This window comes from Engystomops pustulosus, chromosome 6, assembly GCF_040894005.1.
Source record: "Engystomops pustulosus chromosome 6, aEngPut4.maternal, whole genome shotgun sequence".
NCBI lineage: Eukaryota > Metazoa > Chordata > Amphibia > Anura > Leptodactylidae > Engystomops > Engystomops pustulosus.
Window position 1 is genome coordinate 22,418,158 of NC_092416.1, and position 14,279 is coordinate 22,432,436.

A 14,279-nucleotide genomic window follows, 5' to 3' on the forward strand; every position below is an offset into this window, starting at 1 on the left:
GACAGACACACTTAGGACAGACAGACACTCTTTGCTGCTTTATGAAGGTTTAGATGCCTCTCTCGGCAACAAAGTGTAAAAACCTGGAGAATAATCTCATAGTCAGATATATGGATATCATCGTCTTTATTTTTTTCTTAGAATCATCCATTATTGTAGATTTTATCCTGAAGTTGAAGATTATTTAATACAATATATTTGTGAAATTAAATTTTAAGTAATCAAAATATGTGCCCCCCCCCTACATTTTTTTTCTGTGCCGGTGATTTGAGATGATGATTGTAGTGTCCTGGTCTAAAGCTCATTTCTCACATAAGTAGCAGATGTAGCGGCAGGAGCCTGTAGGACCTGTGACAGAGATAATGATTAATGGTCATTTACATCCTATATATGAATGTGAGATTATCTGCACATCAGTTATATATAATAATGTATACAGATTGCAAAGAGAGGAAGGGGAGGGGGTCTGAAAAATAAATGATATAGATAAAGAGAACTACAAATCAGAAAGAAAATACAGGGGGTACGTAAAGCATTCAGACCCCTTTAAATTCTTCACCTTTTTTTCATTGCAGCCAATTGGTAAGATCAAGAGCTCATTAATACTCTGCTCCCCATCTCGACAGAAAAAAGGAAATGTGGATATTTTTTCTAATGTCTTAAACAAAAAAAGACTAAACTAACACATTGTCATAAGGATTCAGACCCTTTGCTGTGACAGTCATATTTAACTCGCATGCGGTCCATTTCCTTCTGATCCTCCTTGAGATGGTTCTACTCCTTGTTTAAAGTCCAGCTGTGTTCAATTAAACTGATTGGACATGATTAGGAAAGGCCCACACCTGTCTATATAAGACCTCACAGTGCATGTCAGAGCACATGAGAATCATGAGATCTAAGGAACTGCCGAGGGAGCTCAAAGACAGAATTGTGGCAAGGCACAGATGTAGCTAAAATTACAAAAGATTTTTTGCAGCAATCAAGATTCCTAAGAGCATAGTGGCCTCCATAATCCTTAAATGGAAGAAGTTTGGAATAACTACATGTCTTCTCACGGGAGCTGAATACTTATCACCATGGGCTGAATACTTATCACCAGGGGCTGAATACTTATCCTTATCACTATGAGATATTTAAGTTTTTCTTGTTCAATTAAATTACATTTCTGTCAACATGGGTGCAGAGTGCAAATTAAAGAGTAAGAACTTTTTTAATCTCACCAATTGGCTACAATAAAACAAAGAGTAAAAAATGTAAGGGGGCCTGAATACTTTCTGTATCCACTGTAGACAGATAAGTACGAAATAGATAGATAAATATGAGATTGATAGATAGAGTTAGGCTCAGTAGATACTCACATCATGTAAAATGTCCAGCGCTGCCCAATCCTTCATTCAGCCACCTCTAAAAAAAAAACAGAGCAGAGAGTTACCCCGTGTGACAAGTCTTACTTTTATTTCCTCAGTACAAGATAGGTTCCTTCAGTTTGTACTTAAGTTGAAATTGTATGAAGTCGGAACTGTATATTTTAAAATTGTAGATCCAGACAAAGATTTTTTTGCCCCAGTGACTATTGGATTTTCAAAATTTTCAGCTGTAATCGGAACAAGGATTATCAGGAAAGCTTCATTACAGACACCTTACAGCTGATCATTGCAGTCTCCAGACTATAGTAAAGCATCCTGAGACTTCACCAGAGGTCACCAGAGATCCGTCTGTAATATGCAGGGAATCTTACTAGTGATTTAAACTTGTGGGGAAAAGCTGCATATTACACTAATACAAATAAATATAGACAGAGATATATATATATATATATATATATATATATATATATATATATATATATATATATATAGTAAGTAAGTAAAAAATTGGTTAGGGATCGCCTTTTCTGGAGTCAAAGGTCATGTGTCTTTTTCCATCAACACAATGGGGGTCATTTACTAAGGGCCCGATTCGCGTTTTCCCGACGTGTTACCCGAATATTTCCGATTTGCGCCGCTTGTACATGAATTGCCCCGGGTTTTTGGCGCACGCAATCGGATTGTGGCGCATCGGGGCCGGCATGCGCGCGACAGAAATCGGGGGGGCGTGGCCGAACGAAAACCCGACGTATTCGGAAAAACCGCCGCATTTAAAAACCGAAAATGTGTCGCTTGGGGAGCGCTCACCTTCACCTTCTATGGGATGGTGCATTCCGGGGCGTTAAGATTATTTTCGGCGCTGCAGCGCCACCTGGTGGACGGCGGAGGAACTACCATCTTAAATCCCAGCCGGACCCGAATCCTGTGCAGAGAACGCGCCGCTGGATCGCGAATGGGCCGGGTAAGTAAATGTGCCCCAATGTGAAAGATGAGCACCTGCAGTAACAGCTACAATCTCAATACTTGTGATCCCAGCTGTTTAATGTGGTCATGGGTTTCTTCCGGGTCCTCTGATTTCCTCCCACACTCCAAAAAACATATTGGTGGGGCTCGGGAATGATTTGGCAAGTTCTGTGCAGCGCTGCATAATCTGTGTGTGCTATATAAATAAAGACTTGTGTCAGTAGAACGTGAAAATAAGTGGCACTACTGGATGTACAACACGTGTTGCTGAAATGTCCATCAGAGGCTGGATGTTGAGACACTATAAACCATGGCACACGGAATGTTGATAGGGGCGCTGTGGTGCTCTAGATTCCTAGCGTAAGCACATCAAAACGTGGAAAATGAGAAATGGAATGGCACTCACCGCATCAGCTCCTTTAAATGACGATTTATTTTTGCATACTTACAACAAGACAAAAGAATAGTTGCACATAGAGGGAGAGGAGGACGCAGGGACTCAGCACATGGCAGAAAGGACAGCTGTTTCGCGCTCTCGGCGCTTCGTCTGGCTTGTCTGCTAACACACATGTAAAAACAAGGCAGGCCTTTTAAACCCGTTTGGCCACGCCCCCTAAACTGGAAATGGATTCCATTGGTAGTTAACCTGGGTAGGGAACTCCCAACTAGTGTCGAATGCCTTCAAATAAGTAATGAGTTACATAGCAAACCCACAAGTCAAATGCACTAACCGGTCGTTGGAATGTGCCGTGGTCCGCTTACACCCCGCTGGCATCGATACGGACGGGGCGTGCTGCGCGCAGTCGGCCAGAGTGGGTGCCGGCACGGGTGCTAAGCAACCGCGTCGTACACGTCACGGGCCAGCTGTCACATGACGCGCCCCTCCCTCGGGCGCCGGCCGGGGAGGCGGGGCCAAGCAGCAGGCAGCGCCGGATTAGGCGCACGACTTGAAAGGGTGAGTTCTGTCGCTGTGATTACAGCTAGTATTGCGGCGGCACTAGTAAACCAGGGGAGTGTAGTACAGAATACGTTTATAGTATATATAGGGGGCGGGAGTAGGCAACTAACGGGGCAAAAAAGGGGAAATCCTGCATGACAAATATTTAAATCCATGCCTCATGTATAAACAAATAAACATGGGCGCAAATACTAATTTTTGCCCTTGTAACCTGTGTAAGGTATAACGATAGGGCCAAAAATTAGCTGTGTGTACATAAACGCAGCGAAAAAGACTAAGAAATAAACTATTACAATTTGCACTATTTCTTCACTTATTTTCCCCTTTTGGGGGTGGGGATAGTTAGTGTACATGTTCTGTTGTTTCTCGTAATCATATAAACGCATGTTGTGGATCATATCAAATAAAGACACTCATGTCTAATTTAGAGGACCTAAAGCTCCTGTACGTAGTATCCACCTGCCCTCTTTCTGTAAAAGGAGGCGTTGTCTGTCGCCCCCTCCTCTCAAAACAGGTATTCGTTCTAAGCCTGCAAAACGCAAAGTTTTAGGGTCGGAGTTATGATGTGTTCTCATATGTTCGATTAGTCTAGGTGCGCCTGTACCTGTCCTCAGGGATCTGGTGTGTTCATAGAACCGTCTATTTAAACTTCTAATAGTTTTCCCTACATAGAAGTAGCCACAGTCACAAAAAATCACATAAACGACATAGTCCGTCTTACATGTTATGAGGTGTTTCAATTTAGCTACTTGGCCTCCACAGTTTATCTCTTTCGCTTTGATAAACTGCGTGCAGTAACTGCAGTTGCCACACGGGTAGTTGCCTTTTGGGATGCTTGTTTCTAGCCAATTGTCGGTGGTGGGATTGAATGCACTTCTAACTAACTCCGACTTTATAGTTCTCCCCCTTCGAAATGTTATAAGGGGGCCCCCCGCTGCTACTTGTGCAAGCTCTCTATCTGACTCTATTATGTGCCAGTTAGACCTGATGACTGATTTAATCAATTCGGCTTGAGGTGTGAAATTAAAGGAGAAAACAAATCTTTCATTATCCGTTTTACCTCTCTGTTTCTTGCGGGCTTTTTTGCCACTTCGTAATATTTCCCTGTTCTTTTTTGCTCTTTCAAAGGCTTCTTCTATGATTATCTCTGGGTAGTCCCTTGCTCGAAGTCTAGTTTTTAGCGCTTGGGATTGCATCAAGAAACCTTCTTCTGTGCTATTAATGCGGGCCACTCGTACAAACTGGCCATACGGGACTGCTTTCTTAACATATCTAGGGTGGTAACTCTGAAAATGTAGGAGAGCATTTTTTGCTGTACTCTTTCTAAACACTTCTGTTTCAAGGGTTCCATTCTTTTCTATCACCAGGACATCCAAAAATTCCAGGCGGGTACCTCCTATGTTGTATGTAAATAACATGTTCATGTCGTTATGTGTGTTTAAATGATGGACCATATCCTTGAACTGTTGTTCTGTTCCTCTCCATACCATAAAGACGTCGTCCACATAACGTTTATATGTCTGTATACATCTCAAGAAGGGGTTGCTCACCGAAAATACATATTTGTCTTCGAATATGGCCAGAAAGAGGTTGGCGTATGTGCAGGAGACCGGGGTCCCCATCGCCGTTCCCTCTCTCTGGCCATACCAAATGTTGTTGTGTTGAAATGCATTGTGTGTTAACACGAAGTGTAAGACATTACATATAAAGTCTATATAGCCCTTGTTTTTGTCTGCCTGAGTTAGAATGTCTCTTATGGCTTTTATCCCCCTGTCGTGGGGTATTCGAGTGTACAAACTCTCCACGTCTATGGATACTAATAAGTCTCCTGGTTGCCATGACAGATCTTGTATTATGTCCAAAAAGTGGTTAGTATCCTTAATGTAAGAAGGTATACTACGTAAGGCTGGTCTCAACAGCCAATCAACGTACTGAGATAGTGGTTCTGTTATTGATCCTATGGCTGCTACAATGGGACGGCCGGGCGGGGACTCTAGGTTTTTATGTATTTTCGGGACAAAATACCAATTAGGTTTCTTGGGGTGCAGGGGTAGTAATTTATCTCCTGTTTTCTTTGATATGAGGCCTTTTTCAACACTCTCCCTCAAGAATGTCCTCAACTGGGATAAGAATTTTTGAGTGGGATCTTTTTTGAGCTTCTCATACGTCCGCTCATCTCCCAATAACCTTGCGGCCTCTTGTATATAGTATTCTTTAGTCAAGAGCACCACCCCCCCCCCTTTATCAGCCTGCTTTATTATGAGACTGTCGTCATTTTTTAATGATTTCAGGGCCTCCCACTCTTCTTTAGTAAGGTTCGACTTATCTTGTTTGTATATTAAAGCCTTGATTTCTTTGGTGACCTGTTTTTTGAAAATGTCTATGGCGCTACCTGGGTTAACTTGGGGATTGAATGTGGAGGGTAAGCCTCCTCTAAAATATGTGTCTGGTATAGATGTGGACATGTTTTCTTCATCAGCCAAAAACAAGAGGCATTCCTTCTCTACGTCGGACAATTTCTGTTCTACGAAAAATCCTAACGGGCTAATCGTGACTGGTACTTCCGCTACCTTCTGCTCTGTCTTACATTCTATGTGTGTTACTTGTGCAAACGTTTTCTTTAGTGCCATCTTCCTAGTACCCCTGAATAAATCAATTTCGAAATCAACAAAATCAAAGGTGTCGGTCAAACAGAAATTAAGACCTTTCTGCAAGACCGAGTTATGTGCTGTCCCAAGTTCGACCTGTGACAAATTGGTGACTAAGTCCTTTTCCTGGCTCACTTCCAGGAGACTTGCTTGCGTTTCTGGTTCCTCTTTTTTTCTTTTTTGTCTCTTGGGTCGACCTCTTCGGGTACTTCGTTTTTTGGGGGTTTTCCTAAAGGGATTTGTGCTTGCTGGGAGGCGTCAATTGGTGTGCTGCTTGTTGGTCCCTCGTCTGAGTAACTTGATTCGGAGTCAGTTGTCCAGTAATCCTTCTTCTCTCTATTGCCATTTCTCCTATGTCTGGGTTGATAGGGTCTAGTAGATCTGGGTTTCTTCTTGGTGTGCCAGTTGAAGATTTGGTTGTTTTCATAATCTTTCTTGTCCCTCATAAATTTATCCTTCTTTTTTTCTTTTATGGTGGCTTGTATTGGGACTAGCTGTCTTTCCAGGCTCTTCATGAGTGTTTCCATTTGTTGTGGTGTATGTCTTCTCCTCAATTCTGACTTTGCTTTGCACAATTCAGTGGTTACTAGTTGGTATTCTTCTTCATTCCGTGACAGAACAATTCTCATTAAGTTTTTGGAGTGTTCGTGATGTGCCTCCTCCCAAGCTCTTATGTAATTGATATCATCTGTGAATTGGGATGGTGGTTTGTAGACTCTTAGGCCTCTGGGTACTCTTCCACTCACTGCGTATGATTTTAATGAATTAATAGTCCAGAACAATCTCACTTCTTTCTCTGCCAACCCTTTTATCTTAAACTCTAAGCTTTTAGTGCTGATAACTTGTATATCTTCTTTTTCATTACACTGCGCAAAAAACGAGTTTGCGTCCTCCCTCCCTTGTTTTAATGAAATCTCTTCTTCTAGTTTATCCGTTTCCATGTCTGTCCCCGTGTTCATGTCTTCCTCTGTTCGCGGTGTACTGATGTTCAGTGTGCTCTACTCCGTGAGAAAGTCGTTATATATATAAATACTTGTGTCAGTAGAACGTGAAAATAAGTGGCACTACTGGATGTACAACACGTGTTGCTGAAATGTCCATCAGAGGCAGGATGTTGAGACACTATAAACCATGGCACACGGAATGTTGATAGGGGCGCTGTGGTGCTCTAGATTCCTAGCGTAAGCACATCAAAACGTGGAAAATGAGAAATGGAATGGCACTCACCGCATCAGCTCCTTTAAATGACGATTTATTTTTGCATACTTACAACAAGACAAAAGAATAGTTGCACATAGAGGGAGGGTAGGACGCAGGGACTCAGCACATGGCAGAAAGGACAGCTGTTTCGCGCTCTCGGCGCTTCGTCTGGCTTGTCTGCTAACACACATGTAAAAACAAGGCAGGCCTTTTAAACCCGTTTGGCCACGCCCCCTAAACTGGAAATGGATTCCATTGGTAGTTAACCTGGGTAGGGAACTCCCAACTAGTGTCGAATGCCTTCAAATAAGTAATGAGTTACATAGCAAACCCACAAGTCAAATGCACTAACCGGTCGTTGGAATGTGCCGTGGTCCGCTTACACCCCGCTGGCATCGATACGGACGGGGCGTGCTGCGCGCAGTCGGCCAGAGTGGGTGCCGGCACGGGTGCTAAGCAACCGCGTCGTACACGTCACGGGCCAGCTGTCACATGACGCGCCCCTCCCTCGGGCGCCGGCCGGGGAGGCGGGGCCAAGCAGCAGGCAGCGCCGGATTAGGCGCACGACTTGAAAGGGTGAGTTCTGTCGCTGTGATTACAGCTAGTATTGCGGCGGCACTAGTAAACCAGGGGAGTGTAGTACAGAATACGTTTATAGTATATATAGGGGGCGGGAGTAGGCAACTAACGGGGCAAAAAAGGGGAAATCCTGCATGACAAATATTTAAATCCATGCCTCATGTATAAACAAATAAACATGGGCGCAAATACTAATTTTTGCCCTTGTAACCTGTGTAAGGTATAACGATAGGGCCAAAAATTAGCTGTGTGTACATAAACGCAGCGAAAAAGACTAAGAAATAAACTATTACAATTTGCACTATTTCTTCACTTATTTTCCCCTTTTGGGGGTGGGGATAGTTAGTGTACATGTTCTGTTGTTTCTCGTAATCATATAAACGCATGTTGTGGATCATATTAAATAAAGACACTCATGTCTAATTTATCATTGAGTCCCAGAGGACCTAAAGCTCCTGTACGTAGTATCCACCTGCCCTCTTTCTGTAAAAGGAGGCGTTGTCTGTCGCCCCCTCCTCTCAAAACAGGTATTCGTTCTAAGCCTGCAAAACGCAAAGTTTTAGGGTCGGAGTTATGATGTGTTCTCATATGTTCGATTAGTCTAGGTGCGCCTGTACCTGTCCTCAGGGATCTGGTGTGTTCATAGAACCGTCTATTTAAACTTCTAATAGTTTTCCCTACATAGAAGTAGCCACAGTCACAAAAAATCACATAAACGACATAGTCCGTCTTACATGTTATGAGGTGTTTCAATTTAGCTACTTGGCCTCCACAGTTTATCTCTTTCGCTTTGATAAACTGCGTGCAGTAACTGCAGTTGCCACACTGGTAGTTGCCTTTTGGGATGCTTGTTTCTAGCCAATTGTCGGTGGTGGGATTGAATGCACTTCTAACTAACTCCGACTTTATAGTTCTCCCCCTTCGAAATGTTATAAGGGGGCCCCCCGCTGCTACTTGTGCAAGCTCTCTATCTGACTCTATTATGTGCCAGTTAGACCTGATGACTGATTTAATCAATTCGGCTTGAGGTGTGAAATTAAAGGAGAAAACAAATCTTTCATTATCCGTTTTACCTCTCTGTTTCTTGCGGGCTTTTTTGCCACTTCGTAATATTTCCCTGTTCTTTTTTGCTCTTTCAAAGGCTTCTTCTATGATTATCTCTGGGTAGTCCCTTGCTCGAAGTCTAGTTTTTAGCGCTTGGGATTGCATCAAGAAACCTTCTTCTGTGCTATTAATGCGGGCCACTCGTACAAACTGGCCATACGGGACTGCTTTCTTAACATATCTAGGGTGGTAACTCTGAAAATGTAGGAGAGCATTTTTTGCTGTACTCTTTCTAAACACTTCTGTTTCAAGGGTTCCATTCTTTTCTATCACCAGGACATCCAAAAATTCCAGGCGGGTACCTCCTATGTTGTATGTAAATAACATGTTCATGTCGTTATGTGTGTTTAAATGATGGACCATATCCTTGAACTGTTGTTCTGTTCCTCTCCATACCATAAAGACGTCGTCCACATAACGTTTATATGTCTGTATACATCTCAAGAAGGGGTTGCTCACCGAAAATACATATTTGTCTTCGAATATGGCCAGAAAGAGGTTGGCGTATGTGCAGGAGACCGGGGTCCCCATCGCCGTTCCCTCTCTCTGGCCATACCAAATGTTGTTGTGTTGAAATGCATTGTGTGTTAACACGAAGTGTAAGACATTACATATAAAGTCTATATAGCCCTTGTTTTTGTCTGCCTGAGTTAGAATGTCTCTTATGGCTTTTATCCCCCTGTCGTGGGGTATTCGAGTGTACAAACTCTCCACGTCTATGGATACTAATAAGTCTCCTGGTTGCCATGACAGATCTTGTATTATGTCCAAAAAGTGGTTAGTATCCTTAATGTAAGAAGGTATACTACGTAAGGCTGGTCTCAACAGCCAATCAACGTACTGAGATAGTGGTTCTGTTATTGATCCTATGGCTGCTACAATGGGACGGCCGGGCGGGGACTCTAGGTTTTTATGTATTTTCGGGACAAAATACCAATTAGGTTTCTTGGGGTGCAGGGGTAGTAATTTATCTCCTGTTTTCTTTGATATGAGGCCTTTTTCAACACTCTCCCTCAAGAATGTCCTCAACTGGGATAAGAATTTTTGAGTGGGATCTTTTTTGAGCTTCTCATACGTCCGCTCATCTCCCAATAACCTTGCGGCCTCTTGTATATAGTATTCTTTAGTCAAGAGCACCACCCCCCCCCCTTTATCAGCCTGCTTTATTATGAGACTGTCGTCATTTTTTAATGATTTCAGGGCCTCCCACTCTTCTTTAGTAAGGTTCGACTTATCTTGTTTGTATATTAAAGCCTTGATTTCTTTGGTGACCTGTTTTTTGAAAATGTCTATGGCGCTACCTGGGTTAACTTGGGGATTGAATGTGGAGGGTAAGCCTCCTCTAAAATATGTGTCTGGTATAGATGTGGACATGTTTTCTTCATCAGCCAAAAACAAGAGGCATTCCTTCTCTACGTCGGACAATTTCTGTTCTACGAAAAATCCTAACGGGCTAATCGTGACTGGTACTTCCGCTACCTTCTGCTCTGTCTTACATTCTATGTGTGTTACTTGTGCAAACGTTTTCTTTAGTGCCATCTTCCTAGTACCCCTGAATAAATCAATTTCGAAATCAACAAAATCAAAGGTGTCGGTCAAACAGAAATTAAGACCTTTCTGCAAGACCGAGTTATGTGCTGTCCCAAGTTCGACCTGTGACAAATTGGTGACTAAGTCCTTTTCCTGGCTCACTTCCAGGAGACTTGCTTGCGTTTCTGGTTCCTCTTTTTTTCTTTTTTGTCTCTTGGGTCGACCTCTTCGGGTACTTCGTTTTTTGGGGGTTTTCCTAAAGGGATTTGTGCTTGCTGGGAGGCGTCAATTGGTGTGCTGGTTGTTGGTCCCTCGTCTGAGTAACTTGATTCGGAGTCAGTTGTCCAGTAATCCTTCTTCTCTCTATTGCCATTTCTCCTATGTCTGGGTTGATAGGGTCTAGTAGATCTGGGTTTCTTCTTGGTGTGCCAGTTGAAGATTTGGTTGTTTTCATAATCTTTCTTGTCCCTCATAAATTTATCCTTCTTTTTTTCTTTTATGGTGGCTTGTATTGGGACTAGCTGTCTTTCCAGGCTCTTCATGAGTGTTTCCATTTGTTGTGGTGTATGTCTTCTCCTCAATTCTGACTTTGCTTTGCACAATTCAGTGGTTACTAGTTGGTATTCTTCTTCATTCCGTGACAGAACAATTCTCATTAAGTTTTTGGAGTGTTCGTGATGTGCCTCCTCCCAAGCTCTTATGTAATTGATATCATCTGTGAATTGGGATGGTGGTTTGTAGACTCTTAGGCCTCTGGGTACTCTTCCACTCACTGCGTATGATTTTAATGAATTAATAGTCCAGAACAATCTCACTTCTTTCTCTGCCAACCCTTTTATCTTAAACTCTAAGCTTTTAGTGCTGATAACTTGTATATCTTCTTTTTCATTACACTGCGCAAAAAACGAGTTTGCGTCCTCCCTCCCTTGTTTTAATGAAATCTCTTCTTCTAGTTTATCCGTTTCCATGTCTGTCCCCGTGTTCATGTCTTCCTCTGTTCGCGGTGTACTGATGTTCAGTGTGCTCTACTCCGTGAGAAAGTCGTTATATATATAAATACTTGTGTCAGTAGAACGTGAAAATAAGTGGCACTACTGGATGTACAACACGTGTTGCTGAAATGTCCATCAGAGGCAGGATGTTGAGACACTATAAACCATGGCACACGGAATGTTGATAGGGGCGCTGTGGTGCTCTAGATTCCTAGCGTAAGCACATCAAAACGTGGAAAATGAGAAATGGAATGGCACTCACCGCATCAGCTCCTTTAAATGACGATTTATTTTTGCATACTTACAACAAGACAAAAGAATAGTTGCACATAGAGGGAGGGTAGGACGCAGGGACTCAGCACATGGCAGAAAGGACAGCTGTTTCGCGCTCTCGGCGCTTCGTCTGGCTTGTCTGCTAACACACATGTAAAAACAAGGCAGGCCTTTTAAACCCGTTTGGCCACGCCCCCTAAACTGGAAATGGATTCCATTGGTAGTTAACCTGGGTAGGGAACTCCCAACTAGTGTCGAATGCCTTCAAATAAGTAATGAGTTACATAGCAAACCCACAAGTCAAATGCACTAACCGGTCGTTGGAATGTGCCGTGGTCCGCTTACACCCCGCTGGCATCGATACGGACGGGGCGTGCTGCGCGCAGTCGGCCAGAGTGGGTGCCGGCACGGGTGCTAAGCAACCGCGTCGTACACGTCACGGGCCAGCTGTCACATGACGCGCCCCTCCCTCGGGCGCCGGCCGGGGAGGCGGGGCCAAGCAGCAGGCAGCGCCGGATTAGGCGCACGACTTGAAAGGGTGAGTTCTGTCGCTGTGATTACAGCTAGTATTGCGGCGGCACTAGTAAACCAGGGGAGTGTAGTACAGAATACGTTTATAGTATATATAGGGGGCGGGAGTAGGCAACTAACGGGGCAAAAAAGGGGAAATCCTGCATGACAAATATTTAAATCCATGCCTCATGTATAAACAAATAAACATGGGCGCAAATACTAATTTTTGCCCTTGTAACCTGTGTAAGGTATAACGATAGGGCCAAAAATTAGCTGTGTGTACATAAACGCAGCGAAAAAGACTAAGAAATAAACTATTACAATTTGCACTATTTCTTCACTTATTTTCCCCTTTTGGGGGTGGGGATAGTTAGTGTACATGTTCTGTTGTTTCTCGTAATCATATAAACGCATGTTGTGGATCATATCAAATAAAGACACTCATGTCTAATTTATCATTGAGTCCCAGAGGACCTAAAGCTCCTGTACGTAGTATCCACCTGCCCTCTTTCTGTAAAAGGAGGCGTTGTCTGTCGCCCCCTCCTCTCAAAACAGGTATTCGTTCTAAGCCTGCAAAACGCAAAGTTTTAGGGTCGGAGTTATGATGTGTTCTCATATGTTCGATTAGTCTAGGTGCGCCTGTACCTGTCCTCAGGGATCTGGTGTGTTCATAGAACCGTCTATTTAAACTTCTAATAGTTTTCCCTACATAGAAGTAGCCACAGTCACAAAAAATCACATAAACGACATAGTCCGTCTTACATGTTATGAGGTGTTTCAATTTAGCTACTTGGCCTCCACAGTTTATCTCTTTCGCTTTGATAAACTGCGTGCAGTAACTGCAGTTGCCACACTGGTAGTTGCCTTTTGGGATGCTTGTTTCTAGCCAATTGTCGGTGGTGGGATTGAATGCACTTCTAACTAACTCCGACTTTATAGTTCTCCCCCTTCGAAATGTTATAAGGGGGCCCCCCGCTGCTACTTGTGCAAGCTCTCTATCTGACTCTATTATGTGCCAGTTAGACCTGATGACTGATTTAATCAATTCGGCTTGAGGTGTGAAATTATAGGAGAAAACAAATCTTTCATTATCCGTTTTACCTCTCTGTTTCTTGCGGGCTTTTTTGCCACTTCGTAATATTTCCCTGTTCTTTTTTGCTCTTTCAAAGGCTTCTTCTATGATTATCTCTGGGTAGTCCCTTGCTCGAAGTCTAGTTTTTAGCGCTTGGGATTGCATCAAGAAACCTTCTTCTGTGCTATTAATGCGGGCCACTCGTACAAACTGGCCATACGGGACTGCTTTCTTAACATATCTAGGGTGGTAACTCTGAAAATGTAGGAGAGCATTTTTTGCTGTACTCTTTCTAAACACTTCTGTTTCAAGGGTTCCATTCTTTTCTATCACCAGGACATCCAAAAATTCCAGGCGGGTACCTCCTATGTTGTATGTAAATAACATGTTCATGTCGTTATGTGTGTTTAAATGATGGACCATATCCTTGAACTGACTTGTGGGTTTGCTATGTAACTCATTACTTATTTGAAGGCATTCGACACTAGTTGGGAGTTCCCTACCCAGGTTAACTACCAATGGAATCCATTTCCAGTTTAGGGGGCGTGGCCAAACGGGTTTAAAAGGCCTGCCTTGTTTTTACATGTGTGTTAGCAGACAAGCCAGACGAAGCGCCGAGAGCGCGAAACAGCTGTCCTTTCTGCCATGTGCTGAGTCCCTGCGTCCTACCCTCCCTCTATGTGCAACTATTCTTTTGTCTTGTTGTAAGTATGCAAAAATAAATCGTCATTTAAAGGAGCTGATGCGGTGAGTGCCATTCCATTTCTCATTTTCCACGTTTTGATGTGCTTACGCTAGGAATCTAGAGCACCACAGCGCCCCTATCAACATTCCGTGTGCCATGGTTTATAGTGTCTCAACATCCAGCCTCTGATGGACATTTCAGCAACACGTGTTGTACATCCAGTAGTGCCACTTATTTTCACGTTCTACTGACACAAGTATTTATATATATAACGACTTTCTCACGGAGTAGAGCACACTGAACATCAGTACACCGCGAACAGAGGAAGACATGAACACGGGGACAGACATGGAAACGGATAAACTAGAAGAAGAGATTTCATTAAAACAAGGGAG

The 14,279-nt window shown here is 43.2% G+C and overlaps 1 protein-coding gene across 2 annotated transcripts in view; it reads right to left on the reverse strand.

The window, feature by feature from the left end:
• Nucleotides 1–253: 253 nt before the first annotated feature.
• LOC140134653 (alpha-tectorin-like) overlaps nt 254–14,279 on the reverse strand; it is a 54,608-nt gene continuing 40,582 nt past the window's right edge. Inside the window, exons 2-3 of one of the 2 annotated variants that reach the window (XR_011856367.1) lie at nt 1,359–1,404; nt 254–348 (exon numbers count right to left, since the gene is read on the reverse strand). The gene's annotated coding sequence lies outside the window, so the exon portion shown is untranslated. The remainder of the gene's footprint in view (nt 349–1,358; nt 1,405–14,279) is intronic. The other variant, XM_072155117.1, reaches the window with a different exon arrangement.